The sequence below is a fragment of the Marmota monax genome, unplaced genomic scaffold (assembly GCF_021218885.2).
Source record: "Marmota monax isolate L192 unplaced genomic scaffold, Marmota_monax_Labrador192_F-V1.1 WCK01_AAM20220418_F8-fsc00192, whole genome shotgun sequence".
In the NCBI taxonomy this organism is placed as follows: domain Eukaryota; kingdom Metazoa; phylum Chordata; class Mammalia; order Rodentia; family Sciuridae; genus Marmota; species Marmota monax.
The window spans coordinates 987,395-1,013,116 of NW_026693786.1; the positions used below are offsets into that span (position 1 = coordinate 987,395).

A 25,722-nucleotide genomic window follows, 5' to 3' on the forward strand; every position below is an offset into this window, starting at 1 on the left:
GGTTATATCTCAGGGTTAAATCCCTGGTATCAAAAAGAGAATTTTTGTGAAAATTTTACTTCTGTCTCCTAAAATTCACATGCTGAAGTACTAACCCTCAAGGTATTGGGAAGTGAGACCTTTGGGAAAAGTACTAGGTTGTGAGAATGGAACCCCCATGAATGGATTAGTGCACTTTTTAGAAGAGGCCCGAGAGAGCCGCCTTGCCCCTTATACCAAAGAGGATAAAAGTCAGCCCTCAATAAAAAACAAATTTGCCACTCCCTTGATTCCGACTTTCCAGCCTCCAAAACTGTAAGAAATAAGTTTCTGTTGTTCATAAGCCACCCAGTATATGATATTGTATTACAGTAGCCCCAACAGACAAGGACAATATGAAATTTGGTTTGTGGGGAAAAGATTAAGTCTATATTGGTACTAAGATTTAACCCCCTGCATACCTACACACAATATTTGAAGTACCAGAACATTTACAAATCCATTCTAAAGAGAAAAATTCTTTAAAAACCCTTTTCCAGATATAAACGTTAAGAAGCTTATCTTGTCAAACTGCCTGCTTGCTGAGCCTAAGGAAACTTTAGTCTAGACATGGGCACACCTAGATTTACATTTTATTTTCCTTAGATCATTGTTCTTGTAAATATCCTAACATTATTTAAACAAATAAAAGTATGTTGAAGAAATGGAGGGAGTAGACCATAATATTTTTGGTAAGAGTTCCCTAATCCCATAAGTAAGATTCCTTAATTTTGATTAAGATTAAACAATAGAAATTTCTGACAAATGCTATCTTTATAACTTGAAACTTTTGGGGAAGACTAGGAAAATCAGCTTAAATAAACACCCATATAAATTATGTGGCTCAAGCACTAAAAACAAAACAACAAAAGCCATTTTTCCCCCTACAATTTACTAATGGGAATAGCAAAAGCAAAAGCAACTGATTTGTTTAAAGTGCAGAGAGGCACAAAGGAAAAAGAAACTCCAGCTGTAATACCTCAAACCCAAAGAAAACCACCAGTAACATTTAGTGCATGTTCTTAAAGCAATTAATATTTTGAATGCCAATAACATGACAGGACAAGACTCACTTGTGAAGGATGAGTAAATAATTCTGAAAATAATTCTAGGATTAATAGACTTTGTTGTGCATTGAGGCACATAGCTGTAATCCCAGCAACTTTGGAGACTAAAGGCAGGAGTATTGCAAGTTTGAGGTTTGTCTCAGAAATTTAGTGAGATCCTATGCCAAAATAAAAAATTAGGACTGGGCCAGGCATGGTGGCACATGCCTGTAATCCCATCAACTTGGGAGGCTGAGGCAGGAGGATCACTAGTTCAAAGCCAATCTCTGCAACAGCAAGGTGATAAGCAACTCAGTGAGACCCTGTCTCTAAATAAAATACAAAATAGGGCTGGGATTGTCGCTCAGTGGTCAAGTGCCCCTGAGTTCAATCCCCAGTACAAAAAAAAAAAAAAAAGATGATTAATAAGCTTTAAAAATACAAATCTTCTAGGCTAGAGGTACAGCTCAGTACTAGAGCATTTGTCTAACATGCTGAGGCCCTGGATTCAATAACACAAAAAAACTGATTAAAAATATAAATTTTTCCAAGGAAGGTAAAAACATCTGATAAGTTCTGACACTTCAAGGACATGAACCACAGGTAACAGAAAACTCATATGCCAAGGACAATTAACAACAGTGGCACTAAGCCTTAAGAATAGCATCAAGAAGATTAAAGCCCAGAAGGAATAGAAACTTGCGAACATGTGAAGAAGATTAAAAAACAGCATCTGAAACAAGAAAGGCGTCTTATACTAAGCATAGGAGGGATGGACTATACTGAGAAGATGGAAGGTAGGGCCACTCAGCTTCTATTTTTTTTCAACAAGGAGAATTACCTTCTAATTTAAAGAATGAAAAAAAACCCCCAAACTTCTCAGAGAATTCAGAGCCAAGAAGAATGCATAACTTGTACTGGATGTGATGGTGCATGCCTGTAATCCCAGGAACTTGAAGACTGAGGCAGAAGGACCACAAGTTTGAGGTCAACCTTGGCAAATTTAGCAAGACCCCTTCTCAAAATAAACAAACAAACAAATAAATAAATGGACCTGGGATATAGTTCAGTGGTAGAGCATCCCTGGTTTCTATCCCCAGTACCACAAAAACACGTATAATTCCTAACAACAAAAATCTTTACAATATCATGAAGATGGTAAAACACTAGCTTTAAAAATGTTTCAATCTTCTGGGGCTGGAGTTGTAGCTCAGTGGTAGAGCACTTGCCTCCCATGCATGAGGTACTGGGTTTGATTCTTAGCACTGCATATAAATAAATAACAATAAAAGCCCATTGACAACTAAAAAAATATATATATTAAAAATGGGGGACTGGGGTTGTGGCTCAGAGGAAGAATGCTCACCTAGAATGCATGAAGCACGGGTTCGATTCCTAGCACTGCATAAAAGTAAATAAGTGAAATAAAGGTGCTGTGTCCACCTATAACTAAAAAATAAATGCTAAAAAAGATTATCTAATATCTTTTAAAAAATTATTCAATCTTCATAAAAGGTAAAGTCTAGAAATGACAGCACAGTAAAATGTAACAACAAACTCAGGGGACAGCTGGGAATGCAATTCAGTGATAGAGCACTTGCCTAGTATGTGCAAGGCCCTGGGGTCAATCCCAAGAAAAACACACACACACACACACACACACACACACACTCGGGGAAAATTCTGTAACAGACTATCAGATATACTGCTAACATGTAGAAGAAAACATGTCCACCAGAGGTGGAATTCACTGCCAAATTCTTATTGGCTTTACATAGGGATAGTTCTCAACTTTGGCTTGCACATTAGAAATCACCTGGGAATATTTCTCTAGGTCAGACAGACATGAGTATTTTTGAAATTCCACAGTTAATTCTATAGGGTAATAATGCTAACTTACTGATTTGTTTTCTGCACAGGATATGGAGTTTCTCTTCCTATCATGATGGAAAAACATGGGCTAGCCCAGTACTTCTTAAACTTCAGCATACATGTGAAAGATCTGAAAATCTTATTAAAATAGAGATTCTGATTCAGTAGAATGAGACCTGAGAATCTGCATTACTAATAAGCCACCAGGTGATGCTGATGCTGAACCTAGAATCACACTGAAGGAAGGAGCTTGATGATAATTCAGTTTAATAGATTCACGGCTGTTAATATACTACCCTCAAAGATTATGGAGCAAGCCAGGCATGATGGTGCATGCCTATAATCCCGGCAACTCAGGAAGCTGAGGCAGAAGGATAACAAGCTTGAGTTTAGCCTGGGAAACTTAGTGAGACCCTGTCTCAAAGAGTTGGAGATGTAGCTCTGTGGTACAGCACTTGCCTAGCATGTGCGAGGGCCCAGGGCTCAATCCCCAGTACTGAAAATAAAAAGATCATGGAGCAGTGTTAACCTGCAAATCACCCTATAAACTTAGCATTTAAAAATGAACCATTTGAGACTGGTGCGGTGGTGCACACCTGTAATCCCAGCAGCCTGGGAGCCTGAAGCTGGAGAATCATGAGTTCAAAGTCAGCCTCAGCAATGGCGAGGTGCTAAGCACCTCAGTGAGACCCTGTCTCTAAATAAAAAATAGGGCTGGGGATGTGGCTCAGTGGTCGAGTGCCCCTGAGTTCAATCCCCGGTATCTCCCCGGACCAAAAATTTAATCACCATTTGGACGAATCAGTTAAAGACATTCTCACCAAATACAAAAACAACTCAATGTTGGGAGTTAAAAGATGTACATAAGTAATATTCTGAATTCATAGTCAACTATGGGCTAAAATAAAATGACACAGTGATGATATATGTCCCACTTTGCACACTTTTATTAAGAGTGATCAGGCTAAAATAAATAACTCATAGCAAAAGTAAAGAGTAGGGGAAGAACCTGTCTTGGCAGTTCACATGAAAAAGAACTCAAAAGTTCTTACCTACCACAAACTCAATAAAAAAGCCTGTTTGACCTGGCTGCTAAGTAACTAACAGAGTCACAAGTTGCTTTCATATACTGCAGTGTTCAAATAAAAGCAGGTAACAGCCCCATTGAAACCTGCTGTTTAGACTACCTGTGACATTTTAAAAATATCTCCAAAAGGAAAATGACAAACACAAGCAAATCTAGAATGACCAAGATGGTGAAAAACCTATAAACAAAAGAAATGGCAGGTCAAGCACTGGAGTATAGGCCTGTAATCCCAGCCACTCAGGAAGCTGAGGTGGGAGGAGAACTGACTTCAAGCCCAGCCTGGGCAACACAAGACGACTTATCCCAGTCTCAAAAAATAAAACATATAAATGGCTTAATTACCTGGAGATGATTATCCTGAAGAAAGTCTAAAAAAAGGACACAATTATCTTCAAATATTGGGAGGTATAACATAAAGAGAGCACCGGCCAGACTTGGTGGCACACTCCTGTAATCTCCGCTACATAGGAGGCTGAGGCAGGAAGATCATAAATTACAGGCCAGCCTAGGCAGACCCTGTCTCAAAATAAAGGGCTAGGGATGTGGCTCAGTGGTAGGGTACTTGCCTAGCATGCCCGAGGCCCTGAGTTCAATCTTACTACAAGGAAATAAAAAAAGGACTCAGGGTCCAGGCTCAGTGGTGCATGCCTATAATCCCAGCAATTTGGGAGTCCAGGGCAGGATGATTCCAAGTTCAAGGTAAGCAATATGCTATCTCAAAATAAAATAAAGGGCTGAGGATATAGCTAGAGATGAGTACTCCTTGAGTTCAATCCCTAGTGCCCCAAAAAGGGATGGTGAGTGGGAGAAACTGGGGATATAGCTCAGTGGTAGAGCACTTGCCTGGCATACACGAGGCCCTGAATTCAATCTCTAGTACTGCAACCCTCCCCTGAGAGAAAGACAAGACACACCCACACCCACCCACCCACCCGAGACAAGCACACAACACTGTGTCAAATTAGAAATAGATAAAAAGGGCTGGGGTTGTGGCTCAGTGGCAGGGCATTCACCTAGCATGTGTGGGTCACTGGGTTCAGTCCTTAGCATGACATTAAAAAAATAAATAAGGGTGTTGTGTCCATCTGCAACTCTCTCTCTCTCTCTCTCTCTCTCTCTCTCTCTCTCTCTCTCTCTCTCTCTATATATATATATATATATATATATATATATATATATATATATATATATAGGGAGGGAGAAAGGAAGGAAGGGAGGGAGGGGCCAGGCACTATGGTGCATGCCCGTAATCCCAGTGGCTCAGGAGGCGGAGACAGGAGGATCATGAGTTCAAGGTAAGCCTCAGCAACAGCAAGGTGCTAAGCAACTCAGTGAGACCCCGTCTCTAATACAACAGTATGACAAAACTCCAAAATGGAGATGTAACCAGCCTCCTGAAGCAAGGAAAGTTATGCATCTCTGGAAATATTCAAGAAGATGCTGAATATTAAAAAGAAATATTCCTTATCAGGTAGGAGTAAGAACAGGCTGATTTCAAAAGATCCTTTGAACTAAAATGTCATTAAGGATAGTTCAGTCTCTTGGTCTTCTGTTCTGGGCAAAGGTCTTTTAAAGTTACATACTCCAGTGACACAAAATTATAGCAATTTCTGGGAAAGACCAATCTATTTTGTGTTGCCCCACCCCTGCCCAACATACTATATCCTTTATTCTATTCCTACTTTCCTTACAGACTTTCCTTAGTCTCTCCCTATTTCAGTCACTCTTTCAAAGTCTATGGAATCTTACCTCCTATGAAGCTGCTACTATCTCAGCTAGCAATTTTCCACCCATCTCAGCATACAATACTTGTCTGTGCCACCAGAGTGGCACTTCCTGCCTTCATGATGCTTTTGTTAAATGTTATGAGTCTTCTCTTCCCAAGTAGTTTCCTTTAGAGAAAGAACAAGACTTATAGTCCTTTTAAAACTCCTCCAAAAGCCACTAGCAAAATGCCTTACACAGTGTAGATATTTAAACCACTGAACCAAATCCAATGTGAATATTGAGTTCATTTCCCTTAATAACCTGTCTGAAGCGGCACAGTCCAAAAGAAACACAATGTGAACCACATGTAATTTAAAATTTTTGAGCAGCCACATCAAAAAAGTAAACTCTTGAATGGGAATATGGCTCAGTTGTAGAGCATTTGCCTTGGCATGCATGAGGTTGATCCCCAGCCCTAGAAACAAAGTAAAAAAAGGGTAAATTTAAAAAATGTTATTGAAGCTGGGCATAGTGGTGCACACCTGTAATCCCAGCAGCTTGGGAGGCTGAGGCAGGAGAATCACAAGTTCAAAGGCAGTCTAGCATCTTAGCAAGACCCTGTCTTGAAATAAAATAATAAAAAGGGCTGGGAATGTGGTCCAGTAGTAAAGTAATCCTAGGTTCAATCCCTGGTACAAAAAAAATGATTTTGCTTAACAAAACCAAAACATCACTTTTCCTGTTAGGTATAGCTCAGTGTTAGAGCATTTCTAGCATGCTCAAGGCCCTGGGTTCTAACTCTGGCACCTCAAAAGAAAAAAAAATCATCAATTTAATGTACTATCAATATCAATCACTGAGATGATTTTTTAAAACACTAAACTTCCAAAACAATAAAGTTGTGTTTAGTAGAAAATCATTTTATTTTACTTTTTAAAAATATTTTTTAGTTGTCAATGGACCTTTATTTTATTTATATATGCAGTGCCGAGAATCAAACCCAGTGCCTCACACATGCTAGGCAAGCGCTCCACCACTGGACCACAACCCCAGCCCCTGGAAAATCATTTTATACATTTTAGTTTTTTAATTTAAAATGAAATAAAATTAAAACTTTACTTTCATAGTCACACTAGACACATTTCAACTGTCCAATAGCCACAGAGTTAGTAGCTACCATATGGGAAGACACAGCTTTAAAGCATTTTTTTTTTTTTTTGGAGAAAATGTTGGAGATTGAACTCTGGACCCATGCCACTAAGCTACATCCCCTAGCCCTGCATTTGCTTTAAAGGTAGAAAAAGCTCAAGTATAGAAAGAGTTCCAAATGTTCTCAATATACTGTTTATACTCTATAAACCCACTGTACATCCCCTTTGTTTTGAAAACAAAATAACAATGCTGAACACTCTGTACATACACATAGGATAGATACTAATATTTTTCTTTCTTTTTTGTGGTGCTAAGGATTGAACCAAGGGCTGCACATATGCTGGGCAAGCATTCTACCATTGAGCTAAATCCTTAGCCCTGGAATAAGTTTCCTATGCTGCAATGCCAGCAACCCAGGTGGCCAAGGCAGGAGAATTACAAACCCATCCCAGGAACTTAGTGAGACTCTTGTCTCAAAATAACAAAAAGGACTGGGGATGTTGCTCAGTAGTGTAGAGTGTCCCTAGATTTAATCCCTAATATCAAAAATTATTCACTCTTAAATCTTGGAATTTCTAGTTTCCTACATGGAGACCAGAGACACAACATTATACCTCTGTTCCAAACTCTCCTGACACTAATTCTGGAGATTGGTGAAAAAAAAAATTTTTTTAAAACAGTACTGGTGATTGAACCCAGGGGCACTCTACCACTGAGTGACATCCCCAACCTTTTTATTGTTTGCTTAATTTGGAGACAAGGTCTAATTTGACAAGGCTGACCTGAAACTTGTAATTTTCCTTCATCATCTTCCCCAGTAGTTGGGATTTAAGATGAGATTGTTGAATCTTAAATAACTCCTGCCTGGTGAGCCTGAATTTCATTCTACAAGAGGGGTTTTTTAGTTTATTCTTTAATTAAAAAATATAACAATGAGACACTCACAAGCATCATGCAAACAAACCAAAATTACTATTATTTCCATAATAGCATACTGTTCTCCTTTCCCCCTAAATAATTCATATATGGAAAATATATCCCCAAATGATGGAATTCCCACAGCAGGAATTCAAAATTGTAACCAAACTGGCAAGGCTTCATTAAACAGAACACAATGTTTTTGTTAAGGTAGAGACTTCAATCCAAGCAACAAGGTTAGTTAAGAGATGGGGAAAGAACAATCTGATTTAATTCTCTCCTTTTGCACAAAGTCTCTATCCTCTCAGACTTAATTCTGCATTTCCCCTGAACTAGGAATGCAGGTCAAATGTACCTATATCCTTTAGGTTCAGAGGTCCCAAGACCATTGGTAATCAATCACATTTTCAAAGAAAATGAAATGCAAGCCATGTTCTCAAATGCCCTGAAAAATAATCTTACTCTCACACACCCAATGAACCCAGTCTCATTAAGCAGTCCTGAGCCAGTTAAGTGGCATAAAATGAAGAAATCTAATAAATATAAACCATAACAAGTTCTGCTTCTAGTAGATGTAAACACCACTATTTGATAAGTGAAAAAGAACATCTTAAAGGTTAAAGCATGTCAAAGATGTTAATACAAATTATAAACAGACTTTTCTCCATTTTGGTATGAAAATATGAGAGAAGAATTCCGTTAACAAAATGGGTTTCCAAATTCTACTTTGTAGTCAATGACACTGTGGTACATTTCTGGTTTAACTAGTAGGAGAAACGAAGAGGGCTGAAAAGATCAGTGGTAGATCAGTGGTAGAGTGCTCACCTGGCATGCAGTAAGGTCCTGAGTTCAATCCCCAGCACAACTTAAAAAAGAGAAAAAAGAAACCATACATACCCCTAGACTCCTTCAACATCATCATAAAAGACAGAATTTTAGATCTATTTAATTATCTCACTTTCAAGTTATAACATTCATGTATATAAGACAAATTCTGGCTTGAGCATGACTAGCTTCATCCATTTTTAAATAATTATTTCTATGAAGAGAGTACCAATAAAACATAATTTAGACAACAAATTATAATTATTCTTAAACCATTTAGCTCTCTCCCTGGTTACAGGCAATACCCATCACCCTATATTTACATAGGGCTTTTACCTGTATTTCACTTAATTCTTACAACAATACCATTAAGTAGGAATCACAACCTCTACTTTACAGATGAGAAACAGAAACATGGCAAGAGGAAGTAATTTATCAAAGACCATGTGGCTAGGAAAAGGCCAATAATTAAACCCAGATGTCCTGATTCCAAATTCAGTCATCTTTTCACTAAATGACAATTGCCTCCCAATATATCCCAAGCTGATGTATTTTAAAATATATTCCTTTTATCCCAATAGTCAAGACCAAACTATTCAATCTCACCATGAGTCTTTAATACCATGTTCACTCCTTATATGAAAACTTCCAAAAATGGGTCTGGGAATGTAGCTCAGTGGTAGAACACTTGCCTAGCATATGAGGCCCTGGGTTCAATCCCCCAGCACCGGGAGGGAAAATCTTCCAAAATGACAAAACATCTTTTGACTGATTCCTGTGCCTCACACACACGAGATCACTGAAGTACACCCCCAGCCCACAAAACATCTCATAAGCAGCAAGAACCTAGCAGGAATTATTCCAAATAAGTCAACTTTTTGCAATTTATCTGATTCCACTCCTAGAAACAAGGAACCAGGCTGGGCATGGTGGTGCACACCTGTAATCTGAGTGACTCAGGAGACTGAGGCAGGAGGATAACAAGCTTGAGTACAGCTTCAGCAGCTTAGTGAGACCCTTTCTCAAAAAATAAAATAAAAGAGCTGGGGATGTAGTTCAGTGGCAAAACATCCCTGAGTTCTAGGCCAACCTCAGCAACTTGGTGAGGCCCTTTCTCAAAAAATTAAAAAAGAGCTGAAGATGAAGCTCAGTAACAAAGAATCCCTGGGTTCAATCCCCAGCAAAAAAAAAAAAAAAAAAAAAAAAAAAAAAAACCAACCAATCAAGCAAACAAACAAACAAAACCCCCAAACAGACAAATCAAGAAAACCACACAAGAAGCAAGGAGCCAAATTAGAGATTTTATCTAGTCATTTCAGAAAACTACTCAGGGCTAGGGATGTAGCTCAGTGGTACAGTGCTTACCTAGTACGCATGAGGCCCTGGGTTTGATCCCTAGCTCTGCAAACACACATACACACCTGCCATGAAATACTATTCATCTGGTCAATAAATATACACTTGTATCAGATAAATTGAATTTGGGGTAGGAGAAACCAGTAAGAAAACCAATCCTGAGATTTAATCAGTAATTAAGTAATCTATAACAGTTCATTCACTCTGAGAATTTTATTTCTTGATTAAAACACAAATTTAACAAAAAAAGATGTGAGTAAATAATAATATATTAAAAAGAAAAGGAATGAGAGAAACAAAACTTATTGGAAAACATTGGGGATTGCGCTAAGGTACAAACTAGTTACTTTGAAAATTGATAATTAAAGGTAAAAAATTAAGCATTTATAGGCCTTACATTATAAATTGTATTTTAAGATTACCAAAATGCTTTTTTGAAGAAAAAACTACTAAAAATTTATTATGGACAAAATAAGAAGTGATAATAAAAAGAGAAAATCCCTAATGAAATGATCACTACTTTTAAAGTCTGAAAATTAAATTAAAATACTCTTCCATTTTACAACTGCTTATCCTTATGAGGACAAATTTTCTTCATACAATTCAAACAAAACAACAAACTGAATGTAGATGCAGAGACTTACCTGTCTTCTATTAAGACAGACATTAAAATGACATAAAAATGTAAAATAATCCCATTTTTCTCACTAAAATTTTTGGTTTAGAAAGTTAACATCTAATGGATTTGCTGTTTTTTAAATGAGGTAATTAAAGTTTCAAAACAATTATCAGGTCTAATTTCTACTATGATAATCTTGACATATATTTCAGATATGCAAAAGGTCTTTGGGTTATCAATAATTTTTAAGTAAGGGGGTGATGAGACCAGAGTGTATGAAAACCATACGACTTTGTAGGATTATCAAAATGTTCAAACTGAATCTAACCATGTGGTTAAAAAAAAAAAAAACATCAGACAAATCTAGATTGTGGACCTTTCTACAAAACATTTGGTCTAGACTCTTCAAAGATGTCAATGTGGGCTGGGGTTGTGGCTCAGTGGTGGAGTGTTTGCCTGGCATGTGTGAGGCACTGGACTGGGTTCAATTCTCACCACCACATATAAATAAAGGTAAACTGACAACTAAAAAAAATTGCTTTAAAAAAAGTCAATGTCCTGAAAAACAAAAATTAAAATAAAAAAATAAAAATGTGGGGGATGTTTTTTAAGAAAACTAAATACAGTTCTTAACCAAGTGAAATCCACAGATGTTGGCTAAATACTAAATGAAAAAAAAACCATATCTATACAGACATTTGGGGAATAATTGAAGAAATTTATATAAATATTTAGTACCAGGGATTGAACTCAGGGGCATTCAACCACTAAGCCACACCCCCAGACCTATTTTATATTTTATTTAGAGACAAGGTCTCACTGAGTTGCTTAGCACCTCACTCTTGCTGAGGCTGGCTTTCAACTTGCGATCCTCCTGTCTCAGCCTCCTAAACCGCTGGGATTACAGGCATGGCCACCATGCCCAGCTAGAAATTTTAATGTCAACTGAATATTAGAAAACCTATTGTATCAGTGTTAAATTTCTTGGGTATGATAATATTGTGGTTGTAATAGAGATTTACAACCTCCTGCTTTAGTCTCCTGAGTATCTGGGATTACGGTTGTAGTGTACCAGCTAAGTTGCAGTGTACCACTACAACCTGGCTCATATTCTTAAACTCTTACATATGTAAGAATATGTTATTTTAACTGAAGAATAGCAACTTAATAGACTTCTTCCCAAAAAGGATAGACTTCAAAAAGGAAGTTTAGGGCTGGGGATATAGCTCAGTTGGTGGCAGAGTGCTTGCCTCACATGCACAAGGCCCTGGGTTAGATCCCTAGCACCACACACACACACACACACACACAAAATGGGGAAGTCTAATGTTGGCTCAATTTTTATTTCTTGGTAGTAAACCAGTTTTGTAAGAACCACACCCTGAGAATTTTAAAGAATAATTTCAAAAAAGGAATTAACTTCTACAACCATTACATTAATTATGCAAATTACTGTTTCTGACCACAGCTAATAGTATGATCTCATTCAATATACTTAGTCCATGAAAAGAATATTGTTATGATATTATAGTTGAAAAGTCATTTAATCCAGGTACGGTCCAGTACTCCTGTAATCCCAGCTACTTGGGAGGCAGGAGGATTGCAAGTTTGAGGCCAGCCTGGGCAACTTAGTGAGAGCCTTTCTTAAAAAATAAAAAGAGCTGGGGGCCAGGGTTGTGGTTCAGTGGTAGAGCACTTGCCTAGCATGCATGAGGCACCTGGTTTGATCCCCGGCACCACATAAAAATAAAAACAAACAAAATAAAGGTATTGTATCCATCTACAACTAAAAAATATTTTTAAAAAATTAAATAAAAAGAGCTGGGAATGTAGCTCAGTGGTAGAGCTCCCCAGAGTTAAATCCCCCATACCACAAAAATTAAAGAGAAAATTCACTTATTATTTTTTAGTATTAATGAGTCAGGAGATCTGGAGCTCAGTATAAATATGCACATAATAAATGGCTATACTACATCATAGTACCCTTAACTGTTAACAAAAAGCTTAAAAACTGTTAACAAAATAGACTTAGAAAACAATCTTGACCCTGGGTTCAAATCCAAGCTCCACACACACAACAAAAGAGGGCTGGGGTTGTGGCTTAGTGGTAGAGTGCTTGCCTAATATGTGAGGCACTGGGTTCGATTCTCAGCACCACATATAAGTAAATAAATAAATGTCAACTGACAACTTAAAAAAAACAATCTTGAAACATCAAGTTAAATGCTTGTGTAAATGCTGATTTTAAAATAAGCTATGTCTGTTAAGTCTGGAAGAAACTGCCTCTTTCTAAAAACAAAAAAGGGCTGGGTTAGATGAACGAATTAAAGTAATCTAACATCAACCAACCACTAAAATATGTTGAGCATCATCACCTTTTGCATACCCGTTCATCCAAGTTCCAAACTTGATAACATGCTAGAGTAGGACAAACCAGTTTAAATAAAAAATTAATTTTGTTATGATATTAAGAGTTGAAAAGTCATTTAAGCCAGGAATGGTGGCATACTCAGGAGGCTGAAGTAGGAAGATCAAAAAATTCAAAGATAGCCTCAGCAACTTAGCAAGACCCTGTATCAAAAAAAAAAAAAAAGGAAAAAAAAGACCAGGGTATATGGCTCATTGGTTGAGCACCTGTGAGTCCAATCCCCAGTACCAAAAGGGAAAAAAAATTTCCTAGCAACTTGGGAGGCTGAGGCAGGAGGATTACAAGTTTGGGGCCAGGTTCAGCAACTCTGTGAAACTCTGTCTCAAAATAAAAAGGGCTGGAGATATAGCTTAGTGGTAAAACACCCCTGGGTTCACTCCCCAGAACTTAAAAAAAACCTACCAAAGGATATAAGCATTAATGGCATGTGATCTTTTGTCAACAAAATGTTAGCTCAATAATGCCATCACCAAAATTATTTTATATAGTTTTAAAAAAGTTTTTATAGTTTTTTATAAAGTTTTTAAAAAGTTAAATTACTACTGAATTTGAGGTGAGGATATAAAGTATCATCATATGAGTATACATTGAAAGTGCTGTCAATTCTTCACATATAGAATGTGTAATTAAAATTTATGACATTTTTAATAGACACATAAATGTTTGGTAACAACCAGATAACTTGTTTATTCTATACATGGATAGCAGAGGGGAATTCAGCTCTATGAAAAAGAAAATAAAAATTCTAGTGCTGTCTGTAACCGGGCTATGTGAATTTTAATCAAATCATTACACCTCTTGTGCCTCAAGATCTCCCTCAACATTATACAATATTAGACTAAGCCATATACAAGGTACCTTCCATGTCAACGAATCTGTGATTTTGATTAAGATGCAATCTAAGAGGTTAAAAAAGTAAAACTTAAGAAATAACGTAAATAACATGTAAACTTAGAAACTGTGCTTTCCTCACTGTAGATTTGGTCACTATGTATTTTTATCTCCCTTTACTTGATTACCTTATCTTTGTAAAACGAAATATAAAACGTTCTTTAAAAAAAAAAAGAAACAGGGTAAGGTTGATGTATTACTATCTCTACTAATTGCAAGATACCTTTCACCAACCACACAATTTGTTGAGAATTTCTAACAGTGGCCTATCAGAAGATGCTACTAAGACATTCACCACTGCTACTACTACAGCAATAAGAGATTATAAATTATCTGAATGGCAGTAGTAGCTTAGCCTCACTTGTATTATTCTATCTTTACCACCTGTAAAGGGCAGCAAAAACAAATCAAAAGGACTCAGGAATGTCCCTCCTGTGTCTAATCTCTTGGCAGGAAGTCTATTAACTAGCAACTTACAATTTTGACCACTACAACCCTCTAAAAAAGTTAAATTGAAACAAGAGTACTAAGAACTCCAGTAAAGTAGAACAAAGGACAGAAGAACATGCCATGCTGCCAATTTATACCATCAAGTCAGTTAAAGAAGAAAACCATTATGACAACATTTCGTCTCATTCAAGTACCTTAATCTCATTACCCATTTCATGTTATTCTATTGAGTTACATCACTAAATCAGAATTTGGTCTTATTCATAAACTCAATTTTGATTTGCTGCTCTCATTGCTTTCAAGAAGTTAAAAAAAAAAGACGGTTCAAGTGTTTATTAAAAGTTATTAATGTAAAATCACTAATTACTGGCAATGCTGGTATTCATCATCAACTAACATACGATTTTAAGAACTTAAGATTTCCTATTGGGGCGGGGGGAGAGTAAAAAAAAGATTTCCTATTTTTAAAAAATCAACTTAAAATATTTTATCTACACCAGTCACATATTATTTGAGGAAAACAATTTTATTTTGGACCAGCATTCTGTCAATTGTCCTTCCTGAACAAGTGTTCCTACATAGACTTGACATGGGGATGCCCATATATGCCTGTTTTGTCCAGAAGAGTAATGGTTCATACTTGTGCTAAAATAATGATTAATCTGTTCTCAAAATATTTCAGTTTGGGCTGGGTGCAGTGTCACAAGCCTATAATCCCAGTGGCTTGGGAGGCTGAGGCAGGAGGATCACAAGTCTGAGACCAGCCTCAGCAATTCAGCAAGACCTGTCTCTAAATACAATATAAAATAGGGCTGGAGATGTGGCCCAGTGGTTGAGTGTCAATCCCCAGTACCAAAGAAAAAAAAAAAAAGTATTTCAGTTTGGGTACTTTATATGGTCACCTTAGTTTTAACTACTATTAAAGGGAACTTTGATCAATGAAAATTATAGCTAACTTCTTCTTACAGTCGTAAAGATTAGGAGGAAGGGGACTTTTTTCACTCCAGAAAAAATTTAAAACATTTAACACAAATATCTCCTTCTCTGCCAGAAAGTTTCATGTTCATTAATATTCAGACTCCATTAAACCATCAAACATTGTAACAGCAACTTAACCTGCAGTTGTAAAATTACAAGAGGTCCATAAATCTATATGTATACACCAGATGCTGTCTATAGATATGTCTTGCACATATGTAGATGCTATTATGATTATTGAAAAAAAGACATAAATATGATTGGTAGCTTATACTAGTTATCAAAACTCTGTGGTGCACACCTGTAATCCTAGTTACTCAGGAGGCTGAGGCAGAAGGATCCCAAGCTCCATGGTAAAGCACCCCCTGATTCAATCTCAAGTATCCACAAACAAAACACAACACAACTTCAAAGTATTGCATAACCTGGATACTTCTAGAAATCAACAGGCCATAAGGTTTTAGAAATCTTTGTGTTATACAAAATTTTAAGAAGTAGACTTACAAAAGAAACAGTTGTCCCCATTCTAGGCAGTGGCCCCAATTCCAGCAACTCACTGATCTTAGACAAGACTTCTCACATTCTAATTTGTAATCCACACTAAGGTAAATCCAGGAAATAGGAGGTTGGTCAATGATGTGTTCTATTTCCCAGACCACCAGAGCTATGGAAGAAGTAATATACACATAGTATAATCCCATAAATACACATACCCCATTTAACCTATGGTATTAGTTAACATCTCGCTACATGTTCACTAATCTGAAAGATATTCATCAGCCTAATATTTCTAGGAATTTTACTATTAATTAACCTTTTCCTAAACCTTTTCTAATTTTCAAATTAAGTTTACCAACCTGTATCAAGAGCTCTAATAGTTGAAACAAACTGTAACAGAACACCAACAACAAAAAAGCAGGGATAATTGCAAGGTATGTGTCACCTGCTTCATAAAGTAGATTACTTTTAACAGTTAACCTGTTTTTTTTTTTTTTGAGGGGAGGCTGGGAGTACTGGGGATTGAACCCTGAGGGGCTTTATCACTGAGCTGCTCCCAAGTCTTTTTCAAAAATTTGAGATAGGTTCTTGCTAAGTTCCTGAGACTGGACTTGAACTTGCCATCCTCCTGCCTCAGCTTCTCGTGTAGCTGGGATTACAGGTATCACCACCCCCAGCTAAGTTAACAAAACTTTTTAGTGCAACATAACCTAGAGACTTATTACAACTTTTCATTTTCACTGCATTTCTGATGTAACTGGGCAACAGGGAGGTCTAGGGGCATTAAAGTTTGGTGACTTGAATGTGGGACAGACCTGAGATAAAATGAAGGTTCCACCATTCACTAGCTTTTTAACCGAGGACAAATTACTTAACTTTCAGTGCTCTCTGTAAAAATTAACATCCTCTCAGGATGCTTTGTAGTAGTACACAAGCCCTCAACAGAAGTTAGTTATGAATTTAGGCTATCCATCCCAGTTTGCCTATGATAATCTAGGTTTGCACCTGTTGTGCTGGAATAACTATTAATAATGTTCCCTTTGCTTTTAAAAGTGTCCTGGTTAGGGCAATAAATCTATGTGGTTACTTTAACAATGGTGATGATAATAAAAGGCATTAACATCAATTAGGGTATCATATACCAATGATTTTTGAATCGTGAAGGGAAAAAAAAAATCAAACACCACACACAATAATGTAAATTACATTCCTGTAAGATATTCTGATATTTCATTTAGCTATTCACTGAAATTAAAAAGCTATTTTATTTTTATATTTGGGTTGTTCTAACAATGATTTAAGGCAACCATTTTTCTTTCTGTTCTATACAGGTACTGATAAAGAGTAAAATTCACAGATAAAGCACTGGTGAGTTCAGGTACTGAGAAACATTACCCTTTGAATTCCCAGTGAAAAATACCCATTCTCATCATGAAGAATGCCCAACACCAACTAATATATATCAATGAGCCCATCCAACCACAGGGCCTGTAAAACAGAACAATAAATATTTGTAAACATGCATTCTACATATAAATCATCAGGAGACGCAACAAAAAATAAATTACCTGACTGTTATGACATAGTATTGAATTACAATAAACTGGATTTTAGTTTTCTTCACACTCTGCTCTAGAAAAAAAAAGAATCCATTATTCTTCCTCTTTTATAAGATACATTTCTTTTTTTGAAATAAGACACATCCTTTAAAAATACACATCCTATGTATTTCAGTTACACAATCATAACCCAACCTAACTCAATATTAGTACCAGAATATTTGGGGAGATGAAGAAAGTGAGAGGGAACCAGGAATTAGTATAAGATTTCTTTACAGGCTGAGAGGCAATCTACTTTTTAATATAAACTTGCTTAAAATAGGCCTTTCCTTATCAGACCAGTAATTATTTTCAGATTCTGATAGTCACTTTCAATGCCTTATTTGGCACATTACACTAGCTAAGGCAGGATCTAAGATACTTTAAAAAAAAAATCACCACATTTGTGACATGTTTCAATAAGAGGAGTCTGTCCTAAAATTGTATTTTAAGAAGGATTTGGGTTCATCTTTTTGGGTACTTATATTTTCACAGTTTAGAAAACTATTTGAGTAGGGGGCAGGCCTATAACTGTGCCTGCCTGCTCTCAAGTCCTCCAGGACTAACACAATGTACCTGATGGAGGTGATATGAGTAATTACTTTGTAATCACGAAGAGCCAAAGAAATGGTTATTAGTACATTTATCATTTCTTCCTCTCTTCAATCATCAAAAGCACTGCGGTTAATTCTGCCCCAGGAATTGCAGGCTCCTTATTTCCAGCAAAAAATTACTGTGGGGCCTTGCAAATGGTGCATGACAATCTGATATAAATACTTCCTTTTGCCCCCAAACGAAAAAATGACCTAAATAACAAGTCAGATAGGCCTCAGATTCCCGGACTAACCTGTGGAATAAGTATGGTGAAACTGTCTAGGGAAGGAACGTGGCTGTCTCCTCCATCTTGAAATTAATCAGCATAAGGGAAAAAGGGACTGAGTATTCAGGAAGCAGAAGCCCAACCGGTTAATACTAGTTACTTAGCTATGGCGTACGTGGCAGGTACCGCCCGCAGAAGCAGAGAGACCCTTAGGCTTTTTTTTTTGTGGGGGGAGGGGGTTGGGTTGTTGGGAGGATTGAACGGAAATTAACTTGAAAATAATTTGGCCAAACTCCCAACCTTACCCAAAGAAAAACAACAAACATGCAACGGCTTTTCCCTCCCTTTTGGGGGGGGGGGATCCTTCCAGTGATAACTGGCAAAGGATACACCAGGGTTATAAGAGCAAGGGAGTAAACCACAGTTGCCTCAGTTCCTTCAAGGAAGATGTCATCGCGGCCCCAGGGGGCGCCTAATTGGTAAAGCCCTGCATAAGGGCTCAAAATAGGGTTTTGTAAATCCTGGGAAAATCTAAAGGCCCAAAAGTTCCCAGCATCTGACTCGGAGCAGCCAGATATTACCCCTTTTCCCAAACCCGAGCCCGCCATGTAAAACGAGGGGTGGAGAGGGAAGCCTCCCCCCAAGAACAGAGAGAAAAACCCGAGGCACTGTAAGATTCTCACGCCCGAGGCCAAAACTCAAACACCGCCTCCCCTTAATTCTTAAGGCTCCGGAGGGCCCGGGCTGCGGCTCGCGGGGCCACGGAGAGGAACTACTACCCACCTCCTCTTCCCCTTCTTCAAAGAGCCGGACGAGTATACCACCCAACTAAAATGGCAGCGGCGACTACGCCACGGAGCCCCCCGCAGCAACGGGCCTGGGGTCCGGAGGCGGCGCTGAGCCTCTACCACAACGCGTCACTCGGGCCATTTTGAGAGAACGCGGCAGCAGTGGCTCAGCTGTCTTCCTCTCGCTCTACATCCATTTCTCAGAGGATTCCCATGTCTTCACTTACTCGGTTTTAGGCTCAGGATCTCACTCGGTTGTTTCGGCCGTCTCCGCTGAGGCTTCTCCGCGCCTCCCCAGCCGCCTCTCTCAAGCCCGCCTCCGATGAGTCGCTGGTTGAGACCCGCCTCTACCCCAGCGCCTGCTCCGAGACGTTGCTCAGGCAGCCATTATCTTCCCCATTGTTACCAAGCAGCGACAGGAAACGACTGCCCACAACAGGAAGTGATGATGCCGCGTCCGGGCTCCGCAGCCCCACTCCCAGCCAGTTAGCCAATCCCAGTCGATTCCTTGAAAAGGCTCGGCGGGCAGAGGAGGGGGACGGCCGACGACGCGGCAAGGCGGGCGTGGATTTGGAAAAGGAAAGCTGCTATGACGCCCACCATGTGACAGGCCCCACCCTCTTCCGCCATTTTGAATTGTGGCGAGAAATTCGCGTTCTGAGAATTGTGGGAACCTTTGCTTTCCCATTTTGTAAACTGAAGGACGTCACCGTCTGGCTGCTTGAAGACTTTTTCAGAGAGCGAGAAATGTGGTATTAGTCTAATCTAGCATCGATTTACACAGTCAGTCCAGACCAGCTCATACAGCATCCTGCATTTAATTCAACATACATTTATTGAGCACCAACTCTGGGTCAGGCACCGTCGTGAATGTTGAGAAAATTAAAGTAGACCAAAATTTTAAAGAAATTAAAATAGACTAAAACCTCAATTCTCGTAGCTCTTGATAATCCACTAGGATTTAAAAAACAAAACTATTACATTAGCCATTGATAAATGCTAGGGAGAAAATTTGGGTAAAGGAGGTAATAGGGATGACAAAGTATCCTGTAGGGCAAATGGGAATTACAGTGTTTAAAAGTGGTAGAAAACAATCTAGGGTGGTAATTCTTTGAAATACTTGAAAAGGGTTGGGTGATGGTAAAAGAAAGGGAAAATCTGATAGGAGTGGAATTCATCAAAGGGTGGTTAAGAAAGCCTCTCAGATGGTAATGCCTGAAGGAATGGGGGGAATGTGCCCGTAGCATCCAATTCCTCTCACAGTTAAGAAAAATAATCTTACCCAGGTTTTAGGGGTGCTTCTTGCCTCCCTCATTTTTCTGGTTTCTGATAACACAACAGCTAGGGTGACTTTTTTACTCTTTTCCCAACAAACCTACTTGTTCCCACCTCAACTACTTGACCTAAGCTGGCATATTTTTCATTCTTTACTTTCATCATCCAAGCCTCTTAAATACTCACCTCCCCAGAGAAAACCTTTCTTGAGCACCCTATCTACCATACTAATCTCTCTCATGCCCCTACTTGCTTAGTTTTCTGTAAGGCACTTACCGAAATATTGGTTTACCCCAATCTTTAAGAGCAGCAATTCTCTGTTTTATTCACTGTTGTAGTCCCATAAACTGCGTAGTAGGCCCTTATATATTTCGGGATAATTGCCCTCTTAGTTATAATGGAGTTTCATGAGCCTGGAATATAAGCAAAATTTCATCCCAAGCCATTAAAACAATACCCCTTATATCCTGTTCATCTTACCAGCAGATTCGATATTTTCATTTTTGACAATGTGATATATGATTTAGGTGCTGTATATCTACTCAGTTTTTGTCTTGTTTTCATAATAACTTACTATAACGTTTACCTGGAATGCATGAAATGAATTCTTCAGTGACCTGAGACTGCCAGCCAGTCCGTGACATATTCTTGAGGTGTAAGTAGCTTAAGTAAAATATAAAATCATCAAAGAAGTAGGAGAAAATATTGGTGAATTTCTTTAGCCTTGGGGATGGAGAAGGACTTTCTAAATATAATAAAAATCCATAAAGGAAAAGACTGATAAATACAATTTCCTAAATATAAGTAAAGCTTCAGAATGTTAAAATACAAGGTTAATAAAGTTAAATGACAAACTGAAAAAACTATAATTTCAACATGACATATGATAGCTAAAAGGTAATGTTACTTTATAATGAAACTAAAAGACAAATGACAAACTGGCAAGTTGAATATATATATAAAACACATGGCTAAATATCACTAGTCTATAATAATAAACTATTATGAATTGTTGAACCCTTCTGGCATCTAAACCAATGCTCTCACTGAGCTACATGCCCAGCCCTGATTTTTTTAAAACTGAAGGTTTTAAAAACAAGAAGAAGCCACTCAAGTATGAATAGAATCATGAGTCAACTAAAATTTTTAAATAAAAATTCGTTTTTAAAAAAGATAAATATCCCAGTTTTTTAATATCTTTATTTATTTTTATGTGGTGCTGAGGATGGAACCCAGGGCCTCACACCTGTGAGGCAAGCACTCTACCACTGAGCTATAGCCCCAGCCCCAAATATCCCAGTTTTAAAATATGCAAAGGGCCTGGGGTTATATCTCAGTGGTAGAGCTCTTGCCTAGCACATGTGACACACTGGGTTCCATCCTCAGCACCACATAAAAACAAACAAAAGGTACTGTGTCCATCTACAACTAAAAAAAATTTTTCAAAATGTGCAAGGACACAAATGGGCAATTCAAACAAGAAAATGCTTGACTGATAATCATATGAAAATATATTCAGCCTCTCTAGTAATCAATGAAAATAAAAACTGATTTCTCTTTTTGCCTATCAGAATTTCCAAGATTTAAAAACTTATTAAGGGGCTGGGATTGTGGCTCAGCGGTAGAGTGCTCCCCTAGCATGGGCGGAACCCAGGTTCGATCCTCAGCACCCCATAAATATAAAGGCATTGTGTTGTGTCCATCTACACCTAAAAAAAAAACAGCTTATTAAGTATTGGGGCTGGGGTTGTAGTTCAGCGGTGGAGCATGTGTCTCGAATGTGTGGGGCCCTGGGTTCGATCCTCAGCACCACATAAATGAAAAATAAAGGTATTGTGTCTACCTACAACTAAAAAAAGACTTAAGTATTGATGAAGATTCTATGAAATGGACACATTTAAAAAAAGAAAGAAAAAAAAGAATGAAATGGGCACATCTGTATGCTTAGTGGTACAAATTGATATAACTTTTTACAAGCAATTTGATAACGTGAATCAAAAGCCTCAGTATATCCATATTGTTTGACCAACAAATTTCCATTCAGAAATTCACTTTCAGGAAAGAAATGAACAAGTTTGCAAATATGTATTATATATTTATATATCTCAAAGAGGCTAATTGTAATGTAGAATGAAAATGTTGAAAAATCAAGAAAGGTAACTACTCAACAATAATTAGTTAATTACAGTTAGTTCTACATAGTAGACTACTACATAGGCATTAAAAATGAGTAGCATTCAGTGCCGGGCACGGTGGCACACGCCTATAATCCCAGGGGCTTGGGAGGCTGAGATAGGAGGATTGTGAGTTCAAGGGAGGTGCTAAGCAACTCAGTGAGACCCTGTCTCTAAATAAAATACAAAATAGGGCTGGGGATGTGGTTCAGTGGTTGCATGCCTCTGAGTTCAATTCCTGGTACAAATAATAATAATAATAATAATAATAATAATAATAATAATAATAATAAAAAAAACAGCATTCAGGCTGGGGATATAACTCAGAGAGCTGGCGTATCTTGCTAAAAGTTCTGCATTCCATCCCCAGCGTGCCTCCCAGCTCCCAGTGAATAGCATTTGTTCAGGTTATAAATTTAGTGAGAAAAGCAATTTACAAAATAATATGTATGACTACTTTTTATATTAAAAGGTATGCATAAATATGCTTAGAAAAAGTCTAGATGAGTATACATGCAAATAAAATATGATCTGAATCAATCACTGAATACTTAGTTTTTCATTCAGACTAATTGCATTTCCTTTGTCACTTATATGTGATCTTCAAATGGTTTTTATTACTCTTGATCAAGTGACCTTTAAGAAAAAAATAAAACAATGTCCTTCTGTTCATTTTAAGGATACCTGGGCTGTTTGGAAGGGATATGTTTGTACCTATATCAACAAGACCACACACAAGAAGACCCTACCTGTGGCAAGTCCCGACAAATACTTATCCAGGTAATTAATGTTACAAAGAAGACCTGTGTACAAATGAAGTATATAAAAGGAGCCTTTAACTGAGAAAAGCTGCCATTTTTAGCTGAGACCTGAAGAGAGAATGATGTTTCGGGAAGACTAGGGAGGAGCCTTGGGAGAGGGAATAGTATTGTAGAAATTCTCTGGGAGCCTGGGAAACTAAAAAAAAAAAAAAAAAAAAAAAAAAGCTTATTTTCTGTAACAAATGTCCCATTTTATTTTTTTTCACAACACTCATCACATTGGAATTTATCTGGTCTGTTTATTGATTTTATTTGTTTATAGTCTGTCAGTCTTTCCCCGACCTGCCCCATCCCTCCTCGTGTAAACTCCGTGGGAACTGAGGATTTGCCCAATCCCCTCATGGCTGTTATTTTCCAAGCTTAAAATACCCAATAGGCATTCAATCAATATTTCTTGAATGAATTACGAATTAGCTTGAAGTTCATATTACGGATTTTGTATCCTATCCAAACAGCAATGGGAGGCTGTTGAAGGGTTTTAAAAAGAGGAGCTATATTATCCAATTAAAGTTTTTTTTTTAAAGTTTGGTGGCTGCTATGTGTTTGAAACTAAATTTTTCTTGATAGTGGATAAACTCACTGATTTTAAGATTTCAGTACTCCCTTATCTTTAAGAAATTCCCCTGGCTATGTGAAAAAAAATACATCCACAAAATACCAGTTCATTTAGTTTAAGTACTGTCTCCCCTTACCTCTTTCACTACTGGGGATTGAACCCAGGTGTACTCTACTGCTGAGCTAACTCTCCAGGCCTTTTAACATTTTTAATTGTGAGACAGGGTCTTGCTAAGCTTCCGAAGATGGCCTGGAACTTGCTGTCCACCTGCCTCAGTTATAGGTGTGTGTCACTGAGCCAGGGAGTGCTTTATTAAAAAAAAAAAAAAAAAAAAACTTGAGGGGAGTACAAGGAAGTACTAGAGACTGAAATGAAACAAATTATATTCCATGCATTTATGATTACATCAAAATGAACCACACTATTCTGTATAACTACAATGTACTAATGAAAATATTTTAAAATATTTTGAATTAGAATCACAGATCAAAGTCAATTTAACCAGAAAACAATGTCTACTGCTTGGCACTTCCATTTTACCAAATTTGCTCTTTTAGGAATTCACATTAGATTAAAGATATGAACTCTAAATATATTCTTCAGTTTGACCAGAGGAAGGGGAGAGCAGAATGGAAAGAAACAAGATAAAATAATCTTTGATTAATTAATTTGATTTATTTAATTTGGGGCTTGGGAACTTAACCCAGGGCCTCATGCATGCCAGACAAGGGCTCTATCATGGTGCTACACCCCAGCCCTCTGATTCATTAATTTATTCGTTTAATTAAGTAATTCAATAAGTATTGTGTGCCCCATTGCTCTGTGCTAGGCTTTGGGACTAGATATACAAAAGATACAATCTCTGTCCTGAGCACAATTCACAAATCTGGCTGAGGTAGAAGGATGGCAAGAGTCCAGCCTGAGCAAACTAGCAAGACCCTGTTTCCAAAAAAAAAAAAAAAACACACACACACACACACAAAAAAACAAACCAATAACAACAACAACAACAACAAAAAAACTAAAATAAAATTGTCTCTAGATGTAGCTCAGTGGTTGACTTCTGGTTTGATTCTAGTATCTAGTAAAAAAGAAAAAAGAGACCTGCTGGGAGAGTGGACTTCAATCTACATCCATTTTGTAAAGAGGTGTGGAAGCTAACACTGATGCATTTATTCCATTGAAGGGGCCCCAGTAACATGCTTTAGGAGGCAACTCATAGGTCTTAAAAATAAAGATTAGGGAATGAAGCACACAAAGCCTGAAAGTAGAGCCCTTTTTATTTCTTACCATCTGTAGAAGGTATTTTTAGCTGAAAAGCTTGAAAAACAGCATCTTGTAGATTTGCCTTAGGCTAGTAGTAAAGCTTACAATTGCTTTTGTTTCTAACAACAGAACACCCCCTTTTAGCTGGGACTATGTGTACATGCCAAGGCACAGGGCAAATGCCTGGTTTAAACTGGCATTGTTATTGAAAATCTTTAGATTCAGGACAACTCAGTTTATCTCTTTGAAAGAGTATATTGTGATTCATATTGTTCCTCCCACAAATAGCCTGTAACTGGATTAACTGGGATTGTTATCCCCCATGAAAATATACTCTAGAAATAGGAAGTACTATTGCAAATATTCTGCCGTAAGTAGAAATAAAATATGCTTGGCTAATTACATTAATATCAGAGGAATTCAAAGTAGATTAACTGTCATGCCCTTTTCCCCAGCTATTACAATAGTGATGAAAATTCTCTCTTTGTTCTAGGCTTTCTGGGAATTTAAAAGTAACCTGACTGGTGAAGCAGTATCACCCATCTTACCTATCCAAACATAAAGGTTCAGATGCTCTGG

At 37.6% G+C, this 25,722-nt stretch overlaps 1 protein-coding gene across 6 annotated transcripts in view; it reads right to left on the minus strand.

The window, feature by feature from the left end:
* Rlim (ring finger protein, LIM domain interacting) overlaps window positions 1-19,483 on the minus strand; it is a 32,025-nt gene extending 12,542 nt beyond the window's left edge. The window contains exons 1-2 of one of the 6 annotated variants that reach the window (XM_058584895.1): window positions 19,279-19,483; window positions 17,414-17,472 (exon numbers count right to left, since the gene is read on the minus strand). The gene's annotated coding sequence lies outside the window, so the exon portion shown is untranslated. Of the gene's footprint in view, window positions 1-5,772; window positions 6,660-17,413; window positions 17,478-19,046; window positions 19,242-19,278 lie in introns of those variants that run through there. The other 5 variants (XM_058584893.1, XM_046462122.2, XM_058584896.1 and 2 more) reach the window with 5 other exon arrangements.
* Between the last annotated feature and the right edge of the window lie 6,239 nt (window positions 19,484-25,722).